The following is a 23,909-nucleotide window of genomic DNA, read 5'->3' as shown; positions in this document are numbered from 1 at the left end:
TAACCCAAGCTTGGAAGCCTAGTTCATAAATTGGCAAGTGGTGGCTTCAGAAAGCGGTGATAAACAGTCACTATTGTCCATTCGAAGGACTACAACAGTGGATGTCAAATCAATGAAGACTGTTTAGATGTGTCAATGAATATAGTGTACAGTGCATGTTTTTAGAGCTTAGGTTTAAAACCCTAACGAACTCACCCACAGCGCTCCCCCGCATGTACTACATTACCAAATTGGCACTGAGCGCAAGCAGATGGGTAAAATGTGGTACAAACAGCCACCTGTAAGACACCAAATAAAGTAAATACAACTAAGAGCAAGACAATAAACTGAGAAAAGATGCAAGCATTGCAGAAAAAAAATAGGATGTCGAGTCAGAGCAGGGCATCCCTGATACTAGTTTTTTCTCAAACAGAAGGTCAGTTAGCGAAGCATCTGCTTCTTTTACGGCCGCTTAACGCCATGCTTCATGTTTGATTACTGCCGGAAAAGACTCTCAAATAACTAATGACCAGAACATCCATTAGCTCTCAGTTGGTGAGAACAGGTTTTCCAATTTCACACAAAGCTGTGAAATTGGCCCCCCAGAATGGCGCACAGTGATAATCTATCCATCTCGGCCCATTTAAACAGGTAAAAAAAGCCGCACAGTGCTGACAAATCTGATTTGCTCCAATGAGCCACAAATGGGAAGAGGGTCGCCTTTCTGAGTTTGAGTTATATGGTGAATAATACTGTATAGCATTGGTTCTTTCCACTATCGATTGCAATTAAAAATCATGACATTTAAAAGTCATCGCTCATTATTATTATTATTATTTAAATCAAACAGAAAACGAGTCAGACTTTCCATCCATCCATCCCTTTTCTACCGCTCATCTGGGCTCGGGTAGCGGAGGCAACAGTTTTCGCAGGGATGCCCAGACTTCACTCTCCCCAGCCACTTCTTCCAGCTCGGAGATCCCAAGGCATTCCCAGGCCAGCTGGAAGACACATTGTCTGGTGGGACATGCCCGGAATGCCTCACCAGGGAGGCGTCTCGGAGGCATCCTAATCAGATGCCCGAGCCATCTCATCGGGCTCCTCTTGAAGTGGAGAAGAAGCACCTCGACTCTGAGCCACCCCCAGATGACTGAGCTTCTCATCTTATCTCTAAGGGATAGCCCGGAAGTGTGGGACTAGTGTTTTGAAGATAAATGGTGTGGATAGCCCTGTGTAGGAAACTCATTTCAGCCGCTTGTATCCAGGATTTCATTCTTTCGGTCACAACCCATAGCTTGTGATCAAAGCAGGTTTGGGTGTTACTGCTACGACAGGCGCACCGACCAGTTTACGGCCACAAGCCCAATGGGCCGACAATCGAGGAGCGAAACATGAGAGCGGACTCAATGTCCCCCGGCCCGCCGGAATAAGGGGAAAGGCGCCTATAAATTCATTCATCTTCCGAACCGCTTGATCCTCACTTGGGGTCGCGGGGGGTGCTGGAGCCTATCCCAGCTGTCTCCGGGCAGTAGGCGGGGGACACCTTGAATCGGTTGCCAGCCAATCACAGGGCACACAGAGACGAACAACCATCCACGCTCACACTCACACCTAGGGACAATTTAGAGTGTTCAATCAGCCTGCCACGCATGTTTTTGGAATGTGGGAGGAAACCGGAGCACCCGGAGAAAGCCCACGCACTCTGGGGAGAACATGCAAACTCCACACAGGGAGGCCAGAGCTGGAATCGAACCCGGCACCTCTGCACTGTGAAGCCTACGTGCTAACCACTAGACTACCGGGCTGCCATGCTTATAAATGAAATGTATTATTATTATTATAATAAAAGCTCTGCCGGAGGTGGGACTTGAAACTTGTTCTGACTCTGGATTCTGCTAGACGGTCCGTACAGACCCTCACATTATGTTTAGGGATTAGGGACACTGTGATTGTTTTTAATTTAGATTATACATTCATTAAAATTCAACTCATGGGCAAAAATGCACTTTTCATTATTATTATTATTATTAGTCGTAGTATTGTCATTATTGGTTGTCAGATCAAAACCGTTCAGTTTCATGCATTATAAATGAATAGATACAAGATAAATTTGGTTTTCAAACTTGGACTGTGGTTTCAAAGTAGGGTTTCAAACCAAGATTAGCGTTTCAAGCCTGAGTCATCAGTTCGTTCGTGACAGTGTCAGATTAAAAAAGAAAATAACAAGTCACTTTTGCAATTTTGATTGCCAATTGAAAGTGTAAGGAACATATAATATGTCCATTATAAATACCTGATGACATTGGTTCACTTTTCGCGTTCCCAACCAGCCATTAAGAGCTTTTTGGGGGGTTGGTGGGGTGGGGAGTGGCAATTTGGGGAAACGAAAAGGCTGGGGAGAGTGCCTTTAATGGCTGTGCCATTTTGATACTTGCAAACGCGTTCTTCTGCGCACAAATGATGGGCGTGCAATGCGAGAAAACTTCACATTTCTGCTGCCTCAAGGTACAAAAATAAGTAAATAAATAAAATAAATAGGTGGCATTTCCTCTGTGTGGCATACCAAGGCCCCATCATGAATCAAAAGATTGGACACAATTGATTGCTTTTTTTCTCAGGACTGTAAAACTGTTTTGCCTGGGTTGGGGTTTCAACAAGGGTTCGAGATTCAAAGGATATTTCATATGCGGCTTGTTATTTGAATCCAAGGTTAGGGTTTAAAGGTAGAGTTACAGTTACAAAATGGTTATGGGTATGGTTACAAAATATGATTTTAAGCCACATTTATGGTTTCAAATGAGGGTTTCAAGACATGGTTAGTGTTTCAATGGAGGAATTGAAAACAGGTTTACGCCTTTAAGATAGCTGTGGGGTTTTAAATTAGGGTTTCAAGTTAAGGTTCGGGTTTTGAGGTAGGCTTTCAAGCTGCCAGGGATGAAGTTTCAATTTTATCCTTATAAGCAAGGGTTAGGATTTCGAGCCGGCTTCAAGGTTACAAACTCAAGTTAGGGTTACAAAATAGGGCTTCAAACCAGTATTAGAGTATCAAAATGAGGTTCTAAACTAGGGTTAGTGTTTCCAGCCGTCGAGTTCAAGTAGGGTTGAAGAGAAAAATAGGGTTTCAAGCCAGGAATGGGGTTGCAAAAAGATATTTCAAATGATGGTTTGGGTTTGACGCTGCAAGGCTTAGTTTGTCAAAGAAGATTATGATTACAAAATTGGATTTCAAGGCAAGGTTCGTGTTTCAAAGTAGGAGTTCAACCAAGGGATTGCCTTTCAAACTCAGAGTGAGAGTTCAAATTATCGTTGAAAGAGGTTAGGGGTCCAGGTTGCCAGGGTTTCAATTTGTTTTTTTGCACAATTGTTTCAAGGGTTTCAAATTGTGGCCCAAAGCCTAGGTTAGAGGTTCTATTCAGGGATTTTAAAGTATACTCTCAAATCACATTTAAGTTTCAAATTAGGGTTATAAATTAGGCTTTCAAGCCAATTCAATCCGGTTTGGAAGTATGGTTTCAACACAGGCCAAGTGTCAATGACGTGTATTCCATTACCTCTATTTTCGAAACCTTCAGGAGCAAACTTTGTCTTACGTAACAATTAAGGCAGCGATGACATCTCCTTTTGGGACATCATTGCCAAGTCATCAAGTTTCAGTAACAAGACTCCTCCTAAGATGATGTCTCATTGAATCAAGCAAAGAGGTCCCGAGATGGTCTCTGTTTGGGGACTATCCCCCCACCCCGGTCTAGTTAAAATGGTATAACCCAAGAGGCAAGGTGCGGCTTGCCATCGTTACCGTGAGTTGCGATTCATGCTATTAAAGCATTTGTCAAACGCCATCATGACTTGTGTTATTAATAAACCAAACAGTCTCCTCTCATTGGTGACAGGAATTGAATAACACGAATGCCCATGAGAGAAAAAAAAAGGGTACAGAAAGAAGAAGCAAAGTAAAGATCCTCAATACAATACAATTCAATACAATACATCCTGCGCTTCAATCTTAGCTTATAATGAGAATGAGTCATATGTAGAGTGACAGCTGTACTTCGGGGTTCAAATAAGGTTTAGGGTTTCAAATCGGGACCTTAGGCCAAGGTCGGGTTTTAAAGTAAGGTTTACAGTCTTTATACATTTTTGGTCGTAGGAATAGTTGTCGGAGATTCATGCCACATTTTAAAGCTTAAAGTCGATTGTTGATCTGAAATGGTGCAGCAGAACACAAGTGTGTTTGTTCTGCCGGTGGTAAACACACAAGGCAAAGATAATAAACACGAAACGCACCACTCATCTTCCGGGGCCAGAGGGAGAGTCCTATTAGAAAAGTGCTAAGCAGGCTAATAGAAATGTGGCTCGGTGTCAGCTGTTGCTTCAACTCTGGGCCTGAAGCAAAACTTTCTTCTTATTATTAACTGAAGCATTTTCCATCAGCACATACTCCAGCACAAACTTGATGTAGTGGAGCAGGAAAACAAGAAGAGAAGAAGGGGGTGGAAATGAGGAAATTAGCTCACCTGAAGCCAAAGTGCTACGTTGATGGAGAGAATTAGGTTGAAATATCGAGGGAAATAGTCAGGAAATAAGGATTCATCAACCATATGTATGTTATGGTTTCAAGGTAGGAGTTCAAGCCAGGGTTCGAATTTTAGACAAGGGTTGGTGTTTCAAGACAGATTATGCTTCAAACAAGTGTTAAAATTTTAATTTGGGCTTGAATCCAGGTTTAGGGCTTGAAAGAATAGTCTGGGTTTCAATGTAGGTTTTCAAGGTAAGATTAGGTTTTAAGGATTTTAGCCAGTTGCAAATAAGGCTTAGCATTTCAAATTAGGGTTTCACATGTGGGGTTCAAGGAGGGTTTCAAACAAAGGTTGGGGTTTCAATTTAGAGTTTCAAACCTGGGATAGGAGTTTTGAGTCCTGGTTAAGGTTAAAAATTTGAGTTCCAAGATTTCTTGTTTGAATGGGTTGTATCAATTGTAATGAAGCAAAGCAGAGGGAGTGGAGATGAGGGAATTACCGGTACTGTACCTCACCTAGAGCCTAATTGTTGCGTTGACTGAGAAAATTGTGTTGAAATATCAAGGGAAATATGCCGGGAAACAAGACTTCGCTGACAAGACAGTCATAACAACAAAAAAAAGGAGAATGACTCAAACATGAGGCATTTACCAAGACAAAGCTGATATTTGGCCATGACAGTTTAGATCAGAGGTGTCAAACATACGGCCCGCGGGCCGGAACCGGCCCACAAGGAGGTTTGATCAGGCCCGCAGGATAATTTAAAAGTGAAAAAATGCATAAAAGACACGGAATGAATATTTTTAATGAGGTGCAATTCATGAAATATCCGCTAGGGGACACACTGTTTTGATCAGAGAAAAAGACAACCTTGTTTTGATCAGAGAAGAAGACAACACCAGCCTCAGTCTGTCACTGAGACAGACCCAACACAGCAGACGCTATCAAGGATATGTGAATACTTTATTCTTTACACACATTATAGCACTCTACTTAGTTTGTAAGGTGTAGACAGGGATTACATTTAGAATTTATATGCTCGTGTAAATGGTTTAAAAATTCCTTTCTTTATAAATCTCGTTTAATCTTAAAAGTGCATTACTATATATTTCAATACCAATTACTTGTAAAGGTTTGGTCCCTTTGTACAGTCAGTGGGATCAGCTGCAATGCATATATGTGAATGATAAAAGTAAATTGCACATTTGTCTAGGGAAATCTAAAGTCCTTCATGAAATGTTTTGTAAAAAATATATTCATTAAATTTCAACATTTTCCTAGTATTCTTGTGCTTCTTTAGACCAAAACAAAGGAAATACGTATTATTTTGGTTATTTACAGCAGAGTATGGTATCATTTTTAATGGTCCGGCCCACTTGACATCTACCGAGGCCGTATGCGGCCCACAATGTGAAATGAGTTCGACACCCCTGGTTTAGATGCAGTCATTCAGTAAAATGGAATGCCATTGCAAAACGCTGCTTTTTGGATATTATTAATGACACTGTCCTTATAATAATACAAACAATAATAATGTGAAGAGGCTCACCGCCAAAGCAACGATGTGCATGTCTTAGTCCAACAAAGTTTTAAGACAGTGTTACAGTTGAGCGCCAAAAAGAGACTCGCCTCTCAAACGCACACACACATTTCCAGAAAATATTTATGTATGAGTAAAATTTGTTTTTAAAGCCATAATTTACGTTTTGTATTAGGGTTTCAAGTTTGTTTTCCAAGCCTAGGTTAGAGGTTTTAATTTTCAGGTAAGCATTTCAAGCCCTGCGCATATGAATAAAAATCTTTTACATGTAGAGACCCGTGTCCCAAGCGCACAAATCCTCAACTTAGTTGGATTCCGTACAAAATTAAGTCGGCAATAGGATTGTGGACAATGAGCTTGGCCAGTCAGCCTTTCAAGTGCAGGTTTGGTGGCTGGGAAGGCAGATGAAACGCTTTGGCTTTGAAATGGCATCAAGCTGGAGAGCTCTAAAGATTCGGATCAGAAAAGTCAGGATCAGAAAGAGGCTCTTAAAACATTCTTCCTGATGAATACTTCATGCCAGAGCTGAAATGACCCATTAATTTGCCTCCTTAATGAGTTTTGCACATCTACTGTATTAAAAGCAGTGGTACGATGCCTCCTTGTGTTTTTCCACAAACATCTCTCTAAATATCTTGGTATGAATGGCTCGTGCAGTAGGCATCTCACACACACACACACACACACACACACACACACACACACACACACACACACACACACACACACACACACACACACACACTATTTTAATTCATTTCCTAGAGGGATGAAGTGATGAGATTAATTGTCAATTGATCAGTGACTTTTTTTTCAATATTTATGTAAGAGTTAATTAAGTCATTCGGTCAGTGGGTGGGTAAGTTAATTGGTAGACAAGTACAAGGTAGGTTCTAGGTAGGGAGGTAGTTAGGTTGATTTGGGAGGTACAATTGTAGTCTGTCTGTGAGTTGATAAGTGGGGCTAGAGTAAGTGAGTAAAGAGAGAGGAAGGTGGGCAGGTAGGAATGTATATCAGTTGGTCGTTAGGAAGGTAGGGCAATCTAACAGTTGATCAGTCATAGTTAAGTTCATACTGTACTGTAGGTAGGTAGGTAGGGAGGTTTCCACCTGACAAGTAGGTAGGTCAAGAGCCGAGCTGTGCATAGGTAGGAGTTTGGTTGTTAGATAAATGGGTTGGTAGTTAGGATGGAGGTAGGTTGGCAGGTAGGTAGGGTTAGGGTAGCTACCTACCTGTCTAGCTATCCATGTAGACAGGTGAAAACGTAGGTAGGTAGATAGGTAGGTCAATCTGTCAGCAATCAGCCGGTAGTGAAGTACATATAGACTGTAGAAGTAGGTCTTTAAATCAATAAGTAGGTAGGTAGAAAGGAAAGGTAGGTGAGGTAAGGGTTGAATCGTATTTCAGTTGGTCAACTCAATTATCCAAAAATAACCTGGTTTATCTGTCTGCTTTAAAAATGACATGGGGCCCTGAAGCACAAAAGATGATCCACCCCTATCGTAATCAGTCAGTCACTGCGTTACAGTACAGAACGTCGACCACTGCGAGTATAGAGTCAAGATTCCCCAAGAGTGGTCGGTGAATGGATCGTCACAACAGTACCAAACAGACACCCCATCATTGTTTCATTCACATTTTGCCACAATGGTGCCACTTTTTGACAGTCAGGCCTACTGGGTTCCTGTGACATTCATTTTAAATGAGCATGAATTCCAGCATTGAGAGCCCTTGCATATCACACGGTATAATGTTCTGGCACAACAGTCGCTTTGCAGCCATTAAAAGGAGCGCACGTCATGAAAGACGTTATGCTCATTGTGTAAGTACCGCAAAAGGTCCTGTGCCATTTTGCTCTCCATTAAGAGACTGATGCCGCCACTAATGGAACTGAAAGGCCATTTGCTTTGACTGCCTCGGCCTTCGGCAAACACAAAATGGTGTGTGCATAGGATTCCTGCTATTTAATCTTTGTATGCGCACAACATGATCGCTGAAAGAAAACTCACTCGGGATGCCTGAAAGCGCATGATAAAAAGCCCTTTTAGAATTTGGTTTAAATGTAGTGAATAATGGATGACATCCAGGATTAAACACTTTTGTGGAAGGTCGGTTCTTTATCTGCAGTGTGTTCAGTTGATAAAATAGCACAGGCTTCCCCGGCTAATAAGCAGTGATCCCGGTGGTTTGTTCGCTGGGGTGGAAATAAAGGTAAATCAAACAAGTATATCCCAAAATAAAGTCAAGCAAAATTATGTCCGCAGATAAGAAGGCATCATGTTAATCGATTCGGCCTGTATTTAGCTCGGTCACTATGCGGTGGGCTCAATCTGTCGGTCGGTCGTAGGTAGGGAGGTGTGTTAGTCGGTATATACGTAGGTTGATCGGTCTACAGGGCTGTAGGTATTCTGGGTTTTAGTGCAGTAAGTGAGCAGGTTCGTCTGGAGGTCGGATTTTGGTTGGCAGGTAGATAGGCAGGTCAGTCATTTGGAAGATAGCTACGAAGGTAGTTGTAGGTTAGTGGGGGTAGGTATGTAAATCTGCCTGAAGGTCAGTCAATAGGGAGGAAGGTTAGTACATAAATTGGTTGGTTGGGCAGGTACTATACATTTGTTGGTTGGTCATTCGGTCAGTCGATCGGTTGGCAGGCAGGTAGGGTGCTTTATCCAGAAAATGGGTGAACTCCATATTCCAACACTTTTGGATTGTTCCATTGTAACACGGTAATATTCTTCCCTTGGCAAGGGAGGTCGGAGGGGAGGTCTACTCCGTGGAATTGGGGCCCATCAGAACAACCTTGCCCTGAGTGAGTTTGAGGGAGGTTGATTTACTCAAGGGGAGCTGACAATTTCCAGAGACTGTGTTTTATTTTTTATTTTTTTAAGTGAAAGAAATGAAGTGTGAATTCCATCATATTTTCTGCCAGAATATCTTCACTGCTCTCCTCCTCCTCTTCAATGCTGTCTGATCAGACAGCGAGACCTCTTTTTAAGCCACATCTCTGCAGAGGGATGGGGACGGGGCAAAGTAACCGATATTTCAAAGATTACATAATTGTTGCACCATAGAAATAACCCTGCGAGTTATTTAGCAGGCATTCATCAGCGTGTATTTGAATTCCAGACATTCATTGCAAATGCATGCCACGTAAATACATGTTCTGAATGCAAAAACCTCCGCAAGAGCGCAGATGGCAGATGATTTCACAGATGATGACAGCTTAGCATCTCCCTTCTGACAACTCGCCACGGAGCAAACGTGCTCTTCTATCAATTAGCTTGCTGACAAAACACTTCGTTAATATTTCTCTTGTGCGGCCATCTTTTGTTTGTCTGGGCCAGGCAGGTAACATGTTACACTTCCACACTAGTTCGGCACAAATGGGATACTGTAGTATCTGGTCAATGTTCCATTCCACCAGCTAAACAGTAAACTCAAACCTCTTGCTATAATGACCTAAGATACCAAAAGATGCCCCCTAAGGCCCGGATTCAAAGGTAAGTAGGAAATGGCATGAAGGATGTATGTTGCAGTGCTACGTCTTGACTGAGAGAGCGTTTCAATGACAGGGAAGGGATCATTTTACCCTGGGTTGTTAGCAGGAGTACTGGAGAGTCCTTGCCGCAGGTACACGTTCACCTCTGGCACATTTTTTTCAGATTTACCCATTCTGTAAGCACTTTCCTTTCAAGACTAATGTGGTAGGATGTAGATCATAGTGTGTAGTGCATTTAACTTTGACATCCTTCAATATAGTCAAATACAAACATTTCTGGGGGAGGGAAAGGGGGTTCAAGTTAGGCTTGATTCCCACCCCTCACAAAAAGTGAGTGTCTGATGTAAACTTCTGCTTTTTTGGGGCATCTCTGAATATCATGAGGGTCAGACCGTCTTCACAAACAAAACAATTGGGCATGATCTGACATTGTGGAGTTGACCTTGAAATTCTTGTGTTGTTATCACAATTTGCAAACAAACATGTCAGACATTGGTTCTTGAAGGTTTTTGTGGACCTCCCCATGATAGATGAGTCCACCACAGATTGATATTGCTAAGTGAAACTGGCTTTGGGGGCTAACTTTTTAAAATTGTGGAGTTACTGTATCAGTTCCCCGATTTATGGTGAGTCATCAAACTCCGCCACCATTATGCAGCTATGCAAAAACAACAACAAAAATGTAGCAATAGCCTCAAAGGCTTTAAAATGTACTCGCAGTCTGCTGAAATGATGTCAAGTTACTGTTATTGAAGTATTACCTTATTAATTGCTCCAGAAGCGATGAAAGCACCACATTCGATTTAATAATAATAATAATAATAATGCATTTTATTTAAAAGCGCCTTTCATGCCACCCAAGGACACTGTACAGACAATAAGAAAATACAATGTAAAAATTAGTAAACGAGATATTATATAAAAACAGGACATAAAATCATAAAATCATAAAAACATAGGAAATGGAAGAGCTATGTGTTGTAGGCAATCCTGAACAGGTGTGTTTTTAGACGGGACTTGAAAGTGGAAAGAGGTGTGCAGTTTTGGAGGTCCGGAGGTAGGTTGTTCCAGAGCTTTGGAGCAGCGTGACTGAAGGCTCTGGCTCCCATGGTGCTCAGTCGGGCAGGGGGCACTGACAGGCGGAGGGAGGACGAGGATCTGAGGGAGCGAGAGGGGATATGCACCTGGAGAAGGTCGGATAGGTAAGGAGGGGCCAGGTTGTGGATGGCCATATATGTATATAGAAGCAGTTTGTAATTTATGCGATGTTGAACAGGGAGCCAGTGAAGCTGTTGGAGAACGGGGGTGATGTGCTGCTGGGAAGATGTTTTTGTGATGATGCGAGCAGAGGCGTTTTGGACCAGCTGGATTTTATGAAGGGACTTTTGAGGTAGGCCGAAGAGGAGAGCGTTGCAGTAATCAAGGCGGGATGTGACAAGACTGTGGACAAGAATAGCAGTGGTGCGGGGGGTGAGGGAAGGGCGAAGTCTGGTAATATTGCGGAGGTGGAAATAAGCAGTGCGGGTGATGGTGTTGATATGCGAGTGGAAGGTGAGCATGCTATCCAGGATGACACCTAGACTCTTAACCTGGGGGGAGGGGGACACTAGGGAGCTGTCAATGTTGAAGGAAAAACTGTTTACTTTGGATAAAGTGGATTTGGTGCCAAGAAGGAGGACTTCCGTTTTATTAGTATTTAATTTAAGAAAGTTTGTTGTGAACCATGTTTTGAGTTCGGAGAGGCAAGAGGTGAGGGAGGGGGGTGGGAGTATGGAGTTTGGCTTGCAGGAGAGGTAGAGCTGGGTGTCATCAGCAAAGCAGTGAAAGTGGATATTAAATTTGCGGACATAAACATAGACTTGCATGGCTTATTTTGACTGACTGAACCCAAATTTGTTGAGAGGGCACAAACACACCAAATAGAATACACCAAATAGAATACAAAGTCTTTGCTGTCATGATCTATGGTGCAGAGGCGACAAAATTTAGCTTACGAAAACATAAAAGACAACTGATCATAAAATACCAAGAACATAAAAACTACAAACTAAAGGATGAGGATAAATGTTCCAATGAAGCTTCGTGACGACATCATCGCCTTGCTATAGATGCATGCCTCAGATGGACGGAGGGGGAGAGAAGGGAGTGAGAGAGCGTGCAACTTTGTGACTGGCTGGGGACCTGGGGGAGGACAAGCAAAGCGAAAGATGGACGGTCTACCTTTGTTAATTCGATGTGGTAATGCTTAAATTGTCTGACCAAATATGTAAACTTTTATCTCCTATGTAGCAGTACCGACTCATTGGTGAATGTGTGCAAATACAAAGCTGAACATACTGGCCAGCATGCGACAAGAGTTATTCCTTCATCTTTAAAAAGTCAGTGCTTCCGATGACATTTCCACTTTGAAAAGCACCTGCTTAGAGCTACAAAATATCAAAACCTACATTGACACTATTTTAAAGAATGAGGTTCATTTTCTTCCAGATGGTGTTTCGGCAGCTCGGAAAAGATGGAAACAGAAATGTTATACACTGTGAATCTTTCTCCCGCAAATTCTTCATGAATTGCCATGCATATAGTCCATATTTAAAAACAGCAGTATTGATAACCTCAACCATTCACAGTCTTTGAGAAATGATTCAAATTTATGTGTCATTTATTTAGGCTACATGAACGTCAGTTTGCGTCTTCGACCGCTCTGACCTAATTTCTAACTAAACAATCCAATTAATATGTTCTTTTGAAGATGCATGTCCACAATCGTAGGCAAGCCATCTCGCCCCACTGCAGCGCTGTGCGCGAGAAGCACCTGGGACTCCTTCCTGTGCCAATGTAGTTCTGTGTGATCGTGATCATATTACCATATGATTTGTGATACTATTAAAAAAAAATGTCCATCGTGCCATAGAATCAGAGAGTTTTGATACTGATTGATGTGTGGGTTGCATATTTCTGTCACTGTGGTGATTCCTCTGCCATTTGAGCACAACCTACTCAGGCTTTTAAGCCACGCTGTCCCCATGTCACTGTCTTGGGAGCACAGGCCGCTACGTCAGTGGCTTTGAAGGCTCGAAGGAGTGAGGTTTAACGAATGTACGCTCAAGCAGCGCAAGCAATTGGGTTAACTTTGTTTCTATGGATTTGCAATTAATGCCCTAACTGCATACGATTGTGCAAGTGTACCCAATGAAGTGGTCATTATATATATATATATATATATATATATATATATATATATAAACACGATGCAGTTTTCAGCAATTTCCCTCAAGTAAAAAAAGTTTTGGTCAAGTGCATTATAGCCAATAAACTGGCAATGCAATGTAAATTCAATGCAAACAAATATTCAGAAAAATAAGGCAATTAAACATTTTAACACACTTGCCGAGTGTATTGCAGCAGATAAATTAAGTATTTTGGGCACCACAGTACAGTGAATGCATGAGCCTCATTCATTATTAACGTGTTGTTATTCAAGCTGATGAACGACGATGAACAAATATGCATTTTGTTGCCTTTATATCTCACCCTCGCCCCCGTCCCCGCAATACCTCCATGTTTTTTTGCTGAGTGACTTCAAACATTAGCAGTTGCTCTTCCTTGCCAGAGTACAGCTCACAAAAAATGAAAAAAAAAAAAAGCGTTCAGAGTTGGAAGACGAAGAGCACGCAGCACGCAGCATGCAGCGTGAAAATCCCTCTGCTTTCCAAAGCGCTTTCCCGGGGGCCAGAGCTATGAATTGATAGCCCACAGTTGCAATACACTTGGCAGCAGAGTAGAGCGGAACCAGTGCAGAATAATAATAGCGCCAATCGTTGGTTTACTCTTAAACCGCCATGCTTGGTGTGTGTGTGTGTGTGTGTGTGTGTGTGTGTTTGTGTACGTTGCACAAAGAAGATGGTGTGCACATGCTCAAATACAGAAACACACATCAGAAGCCTCACAGCATGACCGTTGTTGGGAAAGACCCGCTGCAAAGTCCTTGGAGGCCACGCTGAACACTCAATCGGCAACACGTTACGGCCCACGGCGCTTGGCTGGGGTCAGTCACATAAACACACACACACACACACACACACAAAACACGCATGAGCTAGCAAGGCACCCAATCGCCTCAAGCGAAATAAGGTCGCTTCCAGCGATAGGCCCAGTTAAAATCTTCACGGCCTTGCACATCCACATACAATGATGAAAACTCAATTCCTTAGAAATGACAAAATTGACCCTAAAATGGTTGCTTCAAACCAAAATGGCAGACGTCCTGTGTCCTTTCGGAAATGGGTTCTTCGTCTCTTCACTTAATGTGGGTCTCCTCGTGATACACAAGGCAATGAAGTTGTATGTTGCTAACTGAAACTGGCTTCAAGGTCTAAACTTTCCCCAAATTTTGAGATGTGAGGGTGCTACAGAGTACACTCAAGTGGCGCATCTTTATTCAGACTGGTCATTACCACGCTCACTTTTAATTGCGTCTTGTATTCCATGTTAATCAATATACAGTATGAAAAAGTCAACAAAGTCAGACGCTCCGTTTGTTTCCAACACAATGGACCACCTCACATTCCAGTCCCGACGGAACATACTGCCTTAACTTGTATATGCGTGCGTGCGTGCAGTGGCTGTGAAGTTTGCCGCCAACATCGATTTTTTTCGAGTGAGGTGTCAAGGAGGCATCCAGCCTATGCACACTTCTGCTCTCCTGCACTCGGTCTCCATGGGTAACACACACACACACGCGCGCACACACACACACACACACACACACACACACACACACACACACACACACACACACACACAAAGCTTGAAAGAAGCCTCATGGTGCTCAATGTCTAATTGTACCAAACTGCTCAAGGCTGCTTCAGTCAGAACACTGATGCAACCCCATAGCCTTAAGCTACGAGAACAATTAAAACACACACATTCTCTCAGCCCAATTTATGTCAAATACAAACCTGTTTATTGAGGGAGTTTAAAGGGCATTCATGACTTGCTTACACTCAATGCATTCGTGTTGTCTGGTAGGTAGGCCATCAACAATTCGCGTAGCTCAGGTGTAGGTTCAAGTGTGTTGCTGCCGACTCTTATTACTTCTGTATATACATTATAGCTTATGTACAGTTGCCGTACACCACACCAATCATTGTAGGTTAAATGTTATTGCTGTTAAGTATTCACATACTGTATACAGTACAAACATATAAAACATACTCTATAATGACTTACTGTGACCCTTGTGAGGATAAGCTGATCAGAAAATGGATGGATGGATGTGTATACAGTCGCCAAACACGGTACATGTCGGACGTTTACTTCGACTAGAAGTCAGATAGTTTAACTTTAGGACAGAATTTGGGCATTCAATTCACTCATCACTACAATACATTCGTTGAACCATATGATATTCTAGCTGAAATTGTACATGTCAAGGTAGTATGATAGGTGAAAGCTGATCCGTGAATTCCGGCTCACTGAAAAGCAATGGGGATGCATTATCATTACAAAAAAAGAAAAAGTTTCCTCATCAACTTTTATCAGCATCCTCATCAAAACCATTTAGCGGTAGTAATGAATGCATTTGCAGCAGCCCATTAGCCCAAATGATCTTTTGGCTCCTGGTGCCATCATGGACTCCAGTAAATAATGCATTTTTGGGGGGTGGGGGGGCAAATAACACATGATACTGATGTTCTTGCACTGCTACAGTTTGGGTGTATTAGAAAAGATTTACGGCTGAACTCCTGACCCGCCAGCTACCTCCTTCTAATGTACATGTATGAGACAGTGGAGTGCAGGCAGCAATAATAACGCCCGCTGTGATCAAATTCCCCCAGTGTAATCATTTTCATGGATATTTATTATTCTTTTTTTAAGATAAAACCCTGCGGGGCATTTTTATGTTGCTTGTTCAGAGCAAAGGGAAAGCAATTGTCTGCGGATACTCGCACATCCGTCACTTGATGGAGCACTCGCTCATAAACGCTACAAAAGAGATACAACGATAAATCGTAAAGCGTCATTAAAGTCGCATATTTATGGAAAAAAAAGTTTTGGGTGATCCACAGGCACTTTCTTACTGGAGTTGAAGGAGTTGATTTTGGCCCAAAGGAGCCTTAATATATTGTGAAAACTGACTGCCAAAGTTCCCATTTGTTGGTACGGTCAGTTGGCATACAGCACATCAACGATACCAAGTCTTGAGGTATTGTACACAACTAATTCAAAAGCATTGATATCAATATCAGTTTAAACACTAAAAGAATCAGTATCTGATACTGGCCAATAATATACCATGGTTGATACCAAAGAATAGATTTTGCAGCTTGATGATGCATCCAAAAATTATTGCGATTGAAATCAGCATCAAAGGTAATGTCCCTGTATTTACTTAGTATCGGATGGGTGTGACAACTTTGTTATTGTACACCACAAATTTAAAAAAAAATGTGTGGATAAGTATCGTTCCAATTTTAGTGTTATGGTAAATGGATGGATGGATGGATGGTATTTGTATCGACCCTATTTACTTTGTATTTGACACCAAATTTTAAGATTGATCCCGCCAAACTTAAGAGTCAAAGAATTTGGACATTTTATTTGAATTTGAAAAGTTCTTAATCAATAACAGCTCGATACCAGCAACCTTTTGAATACAACTGACAGGCATATGCCAGCTACCCAGTCAGTGTCTAGCATGAGATTGTAATCTAACAAGTTTGCATCTTGACTCAGCGCTCAAACAGGTTTACTTCAATGTTTGGCAGTGGTCAAAGGAGTCAAATGACAGTACAATGTTAACAAATTCTCTACTGCCATCATTGTATTTAAAAGTGACAAGCATAACTAGCTGGAGCTTAGCAGCGAATTACTGTAGTTGCCGGTTAGCGTGAGAAGCTAGCTCATAGCAGCCTACGTTTTTATGAGTTAAACAGATGGTTGACTTGGTATTGTATTGACACAAAATCTTGAGGACCCCCCCCCCCAAAAAAACAAATAAAAGCACTGATTTTAAAAGAAGTATAGTTTTCTTTATCTCGTACACTGATCCTGTGTTTAATTGGTATCAGAGTAATGCCACGTCTTGTTGTATCACTAACCATTCACTCATAAATATTGATATGGTTATAGTGATGTTATTGTATCTGTGTCAAATTTGGTATCAATATTACTGGCTCTGCAATTACTTGTGCCAACCATCATCATTGATTATTTTCTGGGGGCTTGGGGTGGGTGGGGTTGGCCTGTGAACCTGCGATTAACTAAACATTTATTAAATTACCTTTATAATGTAAAAAATATATAAAAAAATGTCAAGTGCCCTCCAGGTGAGATGTGTGAGCTGTCAGTCTTCTGTCACCAATGTTGTGTATTTGAGCACTGACTGCAGATGTAGACAGCAGTGTTTTCTGGGGGGCTGGCCTCTCCATTTAGCCTCCTCTCTGACTGCACTCGTACACTATACATTTCGTGAGCATCCCACCTCAGCGAGCATCACTTAGCGCTTGACGCGGCACAGCGTTTGCTCTCATGACTTAACGGGAAGGCTGAAATTGCGGCAGCGAGCTCAACTGGGCTTTTAATAAACAAGTAGGTTCCTTTCTCAGTTCAATGTATGGCTCATCCAACACATACAGTACATACATACTGTGTCGCCGGGATGGCACTGAAGTGCAAAGATTTCGTCTGACAAAAAAGGGATACAAGCTGCTTGAGCAGTTGTTCCCACATTTTCTGTCTGGTATGCTCCCAAACATTTTGTCATACCTTGAGTAACCCCCTCACTCTTACGTGTTGATGATTCTCCAAAAGTAGAACCTAAGGTTTTGGCTCCGTAATTTGAACACTTAATTCTTGGACATTGTTTTCTTTTTAACTCAAATATAAATATAGCATAATTATGACAATAAATAATACTTGTAAAAACAGAATAAAAATAAAGAATAATCTTGCCTTTGTTATCCAGTATATACTTTTATAACATTTACAACAAAAAAATGAGTGCCTTTGAATACATTCCTTTTGAACAGGCACTTAAACTTTAAATATCAGGAAGAAAATACCGAACGAGAATAATATTAAGACCCACGAAAGCATTTTCCTTTCTTTTCTTTTCATCAGTCATTTGAGCTTTAATGAGACACTTTAATTGACACGTGGCTGTGCCACAGGTTATTGATCTGGGAAATAAATTATTCAATGTTTCCATGCACCCCCTGCAATGTGCTGGCGTACCCCTTGGGGTATGCATACTCCTGATTGGAGAGCACTGTCCGAGAGGACAAATTGTCTATAGTGAGACAGGCAAATGGTGATTTGTAGATAACCATGTAGTAGACTTTTTTATGAGCCAATATAAGGTGGTCAGTGACTCTGAAAGATAATGATGGTGCAATGTAATAAAAAACAACTGACCTTCCTACTTAAAGTGCGTAAGTACGCACCTACCTGATACCTCCCAATGACCTACAAACTTAACGACCCTCTACAGCAGTGGTGTCCAAACTCGGTCTTCAAGTGCCACTGTCCTGCCTGTTTTCCATCTCTCCCTGCTGAAACATACCTGACTCACCAGCAAGCTCTGAAGAAGCAAGATAATGATCCTGATCATTTGAATCAGGTGTGTTGCAGCAGGGAGAGATGGAAAACAGGCAGGACATCGGCCCTTGAGAGTTTGGACACCCCTGTCCTACAGGCTAACCAATCAACTGACCTAACAAGATCACTCCTACCTTCCAAATGGCTGACATTTCTACAATCCCAACATAGCTACTACTTACCTACCTGTCTAACTGCCTGCATCCTAAACAAATTGAACTACTCTACCCTCACAACTTACTTCCTTGCTAACTTTGTGACTGATTGATCAACCTTCTACCTACGTCCTGACTATCATCTACTTATCTACTCATCTACTATCATCTCAAAACAAACAACATACCTAGTTACCGACAACAAACAATCAATTGACTGATCGACCAACCTATTTATTTACTTATATACCGCCCTACTAATATACATAGCTCCTACAAACCAATTTGCTTTCAACGCCGGTCAAACCCTCATCCACACCTTCATCACCTCCCGCCTTGACTACTGCAATAGCATCCTCTAAGGTACAACCTCCAAATTCCTCAATAAACTACAGAACATCCAGAATGCCGCCACCCGTCTACTCACCCACACCCGCACTCATGATCACATCACCCCCGTTCTTAAAAACCTCCACTGGGTCCCCGTTCCCCAGCGTATTCAGTTTAAACTCCTCCTACTCACCTATAAAGCCCTTCACAATCAGGCCGCCTCCTACCTTTCCGACCTTCTTCACCAATACACTCCTTTATGCAACCTCCGCTCCTCAAACACAAACCTCCTCGCCATCCCCGTGACCAAGCTCAAAACCTGGGGGGACCGATCCTTCTCTGTCGCCACACCCTCCCTCTGGAATGCTCTACCCCAACACATCCGCAACTGTACTGACCTCCAATTCTTCAAATCATCTCTTAAAACTTACCTGTTCCGCAATGCTTTTAACACCTTTTAATCTCTTTTACCCATTTTTGCTTTGTTTTGTTCATCGAAATGGGTGTTTTGTAACCCATGTATGCTTGGCTTTACGTGTACATTTTTATCCTCTGTTATCAACTCTTGTAAAGTGTCTGAGTAGGATGAAAAGCGCTTTCAAAATAAATGTATTATTATTATTAATCAATTGACCTACCTATGCCTTGCCTACCTCTTTACTGTCTTACCTACCTCCCAACCTATCTCGCAAACTGCACCTCCTGAGTGACCTTCCACCTACCTTCCTAATAACTTATCAACCCACTGACCGACCACATTGACTGTTTACCGACTGATTACATACCAACTTACTGCCTTAATATCTAGTCATTTACCAAAATAGGCCAATGATGGTGCCTTCTGCGTTAAGAGTACCGTATTTTCACGACTATAAGGCGCCATTAAAAGTCTTAAATTTTCTCCAAAATGGACAGGATGCCATATAATGCGGAGCGTCTTGTGTATGCGCTGAGTTCCAAAACCTGACTGACAGCCGACACGCTGTTTATATAGAGAAAAGGCGGTGAGTGTGGACAGCCATGCGGCAAAGAAGTTGGCCAATCAGTGAAGGGTGGGCGTGTATATATACATATATGGAGAGAGAGAGAGAAGGCGGACGTGAGTGAGGACAGGCATGCGGCGTAGACGTCCGCCCATGAGTGAAGGGTGGGCGTGTAAGTGGACGCTAAAGGGACGCCCCTAGCAGGTACCAACACCTGTATAAAGTGTGGCTATGTGCATTATTGCAAAACAACTTCGGTTTTGGTTTCTAAGAACCCCCGAAAATAAATTCTACAAAGAGACACGCCTACAAAGCTCAGTTCAAACTTCAAGCCATCGGTTATGCTTTTGGCATGCGTGAACATCTCACAGCAGCGGTGAAAAACCAAGTCAAGCAAATGAACTCTGAGCATTCCCGGAGGCTTGACTAAAGAACTCCAACCGCTGGACATCGGCATCAACGACCGTTGCGACCGGGCGTTCAAAGTAAAGTTGCGAGCGGCATGGGAACAATGGATGATCGATGGCAAACACAACTTTACAAAGAGTGAGAGGCGGCGCCGGGCGAGTTACGCCACAATTTGCGAATGGATTGTGGCTGCTTGGACGAACGTGTGTCTGCTTGCACTGCTGCTCGAGCTTTTGGCAAAGCCGGCATCATTTCTGTGGAGCCACATGGCGTGGCATGAGAGTGACTCTGACAACGAGAGGGAACCCGGCGTTTTTGATGGATTACCGGTACTTGCACAATTGTTCAATTCTGATTCAGAAGATGAGGACTTTGATGGATTTCTGGGTGATGATTGATCGAAAAACGTGAGTACATTGTAAGATGGCTAAATAAAATACAACTGAACTCAGTTTTGCTTCCGTTGCCTTTTTAAAAACATGTTTTTAGCGTGTATCCGTATGTCTTAGCATGCTACCGTATGCTTCAAGCTAACGTGTTTTTAGCGGGCGCGCATGCATGCCGAATGTTTAAGCTGGCGTAAGTTTTACCACTGTAAAACTGCGCCCAATAATACAGTGCGTTTTGTCTATGTGTCAAATACAGAAATAGCACCCGTTAATGAGACTGCGCCCAACAATACGGTGCGCCGAATGGTCGTGAAAATACGGTAAGTCAATCTCACCATATTTCAAATCCACTTACAGGACACTGAATCATCCTCACCATGAATCTGCCATGCCGGACAGTAACTCCTGCCGGAGAGAAAAATAAAGTAAAATTTAAAAAAAATCAAAGTGCACAGTTTGAAATGTGTTTGTGTAGAACCAATCTGGAAACAGCCCCTTCGCAGCAGGCGTGCGTACCGAACATGTCTCCAGCTCAAAAGACATTGCCCGCCCTTCAGGTTGCCTCTAATCGCATTGGCTCGAGCCCCAATTAGATAACAGAGGCGCACACCTCATCTGACAGACACGGGCGCTCACCAAATGTGAACACAGGCTGGTCGGCGTTCACGCCCGGGTGACTCATTTCACACTGGAATACATCCATCAGAATTAGGATCATGAGAAGGCTGAGATGACTGACAACTGAGAAGTGAGCTAGAGAGAGAGGCAGCATATGGCCGAGCGTGAGCATCAATTGTCAGCAGCTGCCTGCACTAAGTTCCTTGGCCAGTATTAATAATGCATGTGAGCGCCGTGTGCACTATACGCTTGGATTAGACATGTTGATACAGCAGCGCCGCCACACTTGTGCCTGGGATCAGCTTTCAGCCAGAATGCACACAGGAATTCCAGCTGTTTGCAGACGCTTGTCTTATTATTATTCCCTTGTCTTGTGGAATCTCCGGTTCACAGCCCCTCCTGCACAAGATTATGAGACCCAATAAAAGAAAACTGACGTTAAAAATCAGGTGAAGTAGCAATACCCACTTTTCATTGGAACGTGCATCAAAAAAACGCTCCAACTTCTCGTGAAAGGTCAAATGATGTCAGGTGAGGCTTTTATGCATGCTCATCAAAGCTTCCTTCAAAAAAGAATATCGTGATTGTTCCAAATACCTACCAATCGACCGACATACCTCTGTAGATAACTATCAACCTACCTTTCCATCCACCCACCTACGAATTGACCGAGCTCCTGACCTACCTAACTAGCTTCCAACCTCCATATTTATCTTTGACCCACCGACTTGTCTGCCTCCTACTTCTGAACCTACTTTACCTGCGGACCTCTGAACAGACTACCTGACTTGCTCCAACCTACTTTGAACCGACCCACTGTCCTCCATACACATCTACCTACAATCGACCGACTTTACAAGTGACCTCGTACCTTTCAACTACCTCCTGTCAACAAACCTACACCCTACCTACCTACCTAGGAAATGTAACTGCGTAATAAAGTGTCCAGAGATGGTGCCTTCCACATCATAAGAGGAAGTGAGTCTCATCATGTTGCACGGCTAGGTACACATAATCACCATCACCATCAATCTGCCATGCCGGACACAATCTTAAAGCAGAGCTAATCACACTAGGGCACTCTCAGGATGCACCCGCACATGCGCGTATCCACACACGCACACGCACACGCACACGCACACGCACACACACACACACACACACTGTTTACCATTGAATTATGCTAATCCCCCTTCATAATATTATCATTCTACCGGAGCGAGATATGCTCCGCTTGATTTAAAACAAAAAAGGAAAAAATGTGCTAAAGAGTAGCATGCAAACTAAAAAAAAAAAAAAAAAACACAGTGAATTTTGACATTGTCCCAATGTTTATCCAAGGCCGTGTCAATATTGTAATCCCCGTGATTTATTAAACAACCATATGAGCACCTACATATTCATATGGCTACCGATATTGACTAAATGTCTTGTTTCAGCTAAAGGTAGAGGAGCAAGGCCAAGCGGGAGGACGTCACAGAAATGCATACAGGAGATTAGATTTGTATCTCATCTCGGACTATTATGCGAAACAGCACAACCTCACTCAAACTCAAAATTTACTGAAGAAAAAATATAAAAACCCTGCAATGGGGGTCAAGTTGTACCGCAAATAATATACGTACACGCACACACAATATATATACCGTATTTTCACGACTATAAGGCGCCATTAAAAGTCTTAAATTTTCTCCAAAATGGACAGGACGCCTTATAATGCGGAGCGTCTTGTGTATGCGCTGAATTCCAAAACCTGACTGACAGCCGACACGCTGTTTATATAGAGAAAAGGCGGTGAGTGTGGACAGCCATGCGGCAAAGAAGTTGGCCAATCAGTGAAGGGTGGGCGTGTATATATACATATATGGAGAGAGAGAGAGAAGGCGGACGTGAGTGAGGACAGGCATGCGGCGAAGACGTCCGCCCATGAGTGAAGGGTGGGCGTGTAAGTGGACGCTAAAGGGACGCCCCTAGCAGGTACCAACACCTGTATAAAGTGTGGCTATGTGCATTATTGCAAAACAACTTCGGTTTTGGTTTCTAAGAACCCCCGAAAATAAATTCTACAAAGAGACACGCCTACAAAGCTCAGTTCAAACTTCAAGCCATCGGTTATGCTTTTGGCATGCGTGAACATCTCACAGCAGCGGTGAAAAACCAAGTCAAGCAAATGAACTCTGAGCTTGCCGTCATTCCCGGAGGCTTGACTAAAGAACTCCAACCGCTGGACATCGGCATCAACCGGGCGTTCAAAGTAAAGTTGCGAGCGGCATGGGAACAATGGATGATCGATGGCAAACACAACTTTACAAAGCGTGAGAGGCAGCGCCGGGCGAGTTACGCTACAATTTGCCAATGGATTGTGGCTGCTTGGACGAACGTGTCTGCTTGCACTGTTGCTCGAGCTTTTGGCAAAGCCGGCATCATTTCTGTGGAGCCACATGGCAATGAGAGTGACTCTGAATACGAGAGGGAACCCGGCGTTTTTGATGGATTACCGGTACTTGTACAATTGTTCAATTCTGATACAGAAGATGAGGACTTTGATGGATTTCTGGGTGATGATTCATCGAAAAACGTGAGTACATTGTACAATGGCTAAATAAAATACAACCGAACTCAGTTTTTCTTCCGTTGCCTTTTTAAAAACGTGTTTTTAGCGTGTATCCGTATGTCTTGGCATGCTACCGTATGCTTCAAGCTAACGTGTTTTTAGCATGCGCGCATGCATGCCGTATGTTTAAGCTGGCGTATGTTTTACCACTGTAAAACTGCGCCCAATAATACAGTGCGTTTTGTCTATGTGTCAAATACAGAAATAGCAACCGTTAATGAGACTGCGCCCAACAATATGGTGCGCCGAATGGTCGTGAAAATACGGTACACACACACACAC

The 23,909-nt window shown here is 42.7% G+C and overlaps 1 protein-coding gene across 1 annotated transcript in view; it reads right to left on the bottom strand.

The window, feature by feature from the left end:
• LOC147208555 (teneurin-3) overlaps positions 1-23,909 on the bottom strand; it is a 230,472-nt gene that overhangs the window by 121,679 nt on the left and 84,884 nt on the right. The window lies entirely within an intron of this gene.

The sequence above is a fragment of the Hippocampus guttulatus genome, chromosome 2 (assembly GCF_054856545.1).
Source record: "Hippocampus guttulatus isolate MCC_2025c chromosome 2, RoL_Hgut_1.0, whole genome shotgun sequence".
In the NCBI taxonomy this organism is placed as follows: Eukaryota; Metazoa; Chordata; class Actinopteri; order Syngnathiformes; family Syngnathidae; genus Hippocampus; species Hippocampus guttulatus.
The sequence above is the reverse complement of the archived record's forward strand: the minus strand, read 5'-3'. Positions and strand labels throughout refer to the sequence as shown.